Source organism: Pipra filicauda, unplaced genomic scaffold, assembly GCF_003945595.2.
Source record: "Pipra filicauda isolate LSUMZ 115617 unplaced genomic scaffold, ASM394559v2 scaffold636_size198112_pilon, whole genome shotgun sequence".
NCBI classification, from domain to species: Eukaryota; Metazoa; Chordata; class Aves; order Passeriformes; family Pipridae; genus Pipra; species Pipra filicauda.
In genome coordinates, this window is record NW_024104794.1 from 1 (window position 1) to 3,756 (window position 3,756).

General features: G+C 41.0%; 1 long non-coding RNA gene across 1 annotated transcript; it reads right to left on the reverse strand.

Moving 5' to 3' along the window:
• Nucleotides 1-1,614: 1,614 nt before the first annotated feature.
• On the reverse strand, nt 1,615-2,426 carry LOC120324651. Its single transcript, XR_005566134.1, has 2 exons — nt 2,300-2,426; nt 1,615-1,692 (listed from the first exon to the last, which is right to left on the reverse strand). It is a non-coding gene; the product is annotated as an uncharacterized LOC120324651 (long non-coding RNA).
• Nucleotides 2,427-3,756: the final 1,330 nt, after the last annotated feature.

A 3,756-nucleotide genomic window follows, 5' to 3' on the forward strand; every position in this document is an offset into this window, starting at 1 on the left:
GAACAAACCACACTAGGAGCAGGTGACTAAATCACAAAAAGATACACATACATATAGAAGAGATCATACAGTGAGGCACTAGAAAATATTCTTTTCCAGTACCAGAAACAACGTCAGGAATCCATCTGTCCTCATCCATGATTTTGTGCTATGAAATCCACTGTGCTGTGAAGACTAAGACTCCCTTGAAACTATTATGACAGAGATTAACACCTTATATTGCTGCTGGTACTTGTGCCATTTGCAGGGGTGGAGACTTCTAAATGATTTTTAAATGTTCTCTGCTGATAACACATGACCAGCAAGTTCCACAGGTGTAATTTCTGAACCATCAAGAACAAAGATTACTGCCAGAAATACCCTTTTCAAGAATGCTGAAGCGACAGTGTCAATCAGCCAAAAAGACAGGAGGAAGTCTAAACCAACGGTAGCCCAGACCTCTTGTCTGTACGTGCTCCAGTTGAGATTTCAATTATCCGAACAGGTGTCTCCCCTCCTCTGTCCAAGGGACCCTGACATAATTAGTACACAGTGACAAAAAGACTTTGTCCATGAATGAGCAATAGGGCTCACTGGTGGCACTGAAAGAATTTAATTACTAATGTTCATGAGAAAAGTTATTTTTAAGCATCACAGAAGTAGTGATGTAACAGAACAACAGAATCGTGAATGCTCTGTGTACACAGAACTTACAGCAGTACTCAAAACTCATGACAGGACAAAGGCTTTATTTACTGTGGCTGAAACCTTACCACTTTCTACAAAGTTGGTAGAAGACAGCTTTGTTCTCACTCATAAAGCTTGCTTTTTTAAAATAGTAGGGTTTGGGTATTTTTCTTTTTCAGCTTAACTCAATTCCTCCTAATGCTCACACTGCAATGACGGTTCAACCCTCCACTTTATCATTGCAGACCTTGTTTCCACAGAACACCAATATCTTGACTATCCCAAGTTCACAGAAATGTGAGACTGCTGTCCTGACAGGCTGCAGTGGAACTAATGAAAGAAAGAACCAGTCTTTCCTGATGATCCCCTCCATGGTCCCAGCCTTACAGTACCATATGCTTGCACAGTAGAGATGCAAGCAAACCCACACACAGATTTTACAGAAATGCTTCCAAAACAGTTAGGGGGGGAAAAAAAATGCAAAGAGATTGGGGGTTTTTCCATACGGGAAAAAGTCAACATATGATGGTCTGGCAAGAAAATGAAAAATAGTCTACAGTCATGAAATATGATTAACTACTAGTTTATGACTGGGAATATGTGAACAACGGGTTCAAAGTGCTGAAGATCTCCTACTTTATGAGAGGCTACACTGCCTCTTTAGGATGTTTTGGTGAAAAGCCATCTAGATATGCCAAGCTGCAAAAGTCAAGAAGGATTTGGAAAGTCTCTTTCATAATCAAATATTAACATCAGGTTCACAAGTGTTGTATTTTAAGGGACTTTGCATGCCATGTCCTCATTCAATATCGGACCTGTTTTTCCTGGCTTCTTCTATGAGGAAACCAATGAACAGGTATAAAGTTAGTGCATGAAGAGGTAAGTACCTTAGATTTTTTGGTCCTCTTGTCATCATCGTCATCTTCGGAGTGGTGGTGCTTTTTCTTCTTTTGTTTTTTAGCCAAGTGTGAGTGACTTGTTTGAGACTCTTCTACATCCTCATCCAGCACAAGGTCATACTTGGCACTGATGGTGTTGGTTAAGGACAGATCTGTTATTTCATATCAATAAGTAGCAGAACACAACACCTCGTGAAGCAAACAAATCCCTGTTTATCGAAAAAGCATTTACCAAGACTTAAAATGTATTTCAGTCAGAACAGGGCTGTTAACCGAATTCTGTCCTGTCAAACAGTACAGCCAGGTCCCAGTTCTCCTTTTTTTAATACCTGTGGATACCTGAACAAGCTATGGGCTTATTTTCTCTCATGCTTACCACAAGCAAAGTATAATCTCAGAGAATGATTTAGTTACTACTCGGTTTCATTCTGGATAGAATGTCCCTTCTGAAACTACTTAAAAGTCTGTTATGCTATACGTCATTCCAGGGCCGTAGACTTGGAACATTATTTACCTGCACACAACATGGAAGTGAAAGAGCATATTTACTAAATTCATCAAAGCTATCAAGTGAAAAGCACAAAATGCTTAATTCTATCTCAAAACACCAAATGGTTGGTTATGAGGCAGCAGCAAAACATCCATTTGGCAAGCTTTAAAATTAAGAAGTCTTTTCCAGGTTGCTTTCATAAACTGTACTTAATTCAAAAAGCACCTCTGACCAGAAAGGATACTCTTGCTTTGGTTTTACCTTCTCTTTCAGAGCAAGTTTTGAAGGTTTGTCACGTTCCTTCTCGTACTCTTTGAAATCGTCCTTGGTATAACGCCCACCTGTTCACAGAAAAATAGAATCCACTCATTACAGCTAAAACCACAACCAAGACACACAACTATTATTAAGTCCTGATTAAGAGCTCTTCATAACCATACAGAGATGCACAGCAGGATACAGTTCCAGAAAAAAACCTGACATCTCGGTTACAAAGAAGGAAAGGAGGACAAGCTGTGATGTTCTGTCCTTCTCTTGCTTGCAGATATCATTAGGCAACACATGGTTTTCTCCTTATTCATGTCTAGTGGAGACAACATACGAAGAAGATCACAAAGCAGAATTCAGTAACTGGCTTAGTCCCATTTAGGGATCGTGTGTCACACTACTTAAAATTCTGTTACCATGAAAGTCCACAGACTATTATTAATTGACTTTTTGCTCTGGGCTGCACAAAGGGAAACCTCTGAGACAGCTACAGCTCAGTAATTCAAATGGAAAACTATATAGAAAAACCTGGTCACGTTTGGATTTGGAGAGGGGCAAGACAGATTCCCGTTTCCATCCATTCACCGGAAGTACCAGCCCAGAGAGGAGCGAACCACAGCAACGTGCTGCCATCTCACGGCCACACTGAGAACTGCAACATTCACTGGCTGGGCCAGAAACGGCCTCCCAAGGAACAAGGACGGTACCTCCCCTAGGTCATTTTTTAGGTACCATTGAAGCACAAGACGACAATATAGTTAGCTTTTCAATATTTTGAACAATTTAGACCTAATCTACCCAGATAAAGTTTCCCACACAGTCAGTTAGTACAGGATGCAGTGCAGCACATGGTATAGACAGACTACAGAGTCTGCTTTGCTCTGTGCAGGACAAGTTCTAGTACCTCAGTGTTCATGACCAGAACCCTACTTGGAGAAACTGTGTGCTAACAACCGAGGGCTGACTGCATTTTTAGGAGAAGACACACAAGAATGCCACCACTGCAATGCACAGTTGCCTCTCCAAGTCTAGTGTTTTCTTCATTCCCCAGCAACAAAATAACCACTGCATTCACCTCTTCCTCCATTTTTTTCCTCCCAAAACATCCTCAAACACCTGAACTTGGGTTTTCATACAATACAACCTGCTGGACAGTATGTTTGACCTACTGGAGGTGAAGAGCAGAAATCCCTGGCCTGAATAGTGACTTTTTCTTATATATATACACCTGACTGTCAGAAACTCCGTGACATCCAGAACAAATGGTGGATTGATCTAGCTGAAAAAACTCAATTATGCGCAGATACAGGTGATCACAGAGGTTTCTATGAGGCCTTGAAAACAGCGTATGGGCCTACATACCAGGTCCAAAGCCCTCTACTCAGCGCTGATGGTCAAACACTTCTGACAGATAAAACCTCCATTCTGAATCGA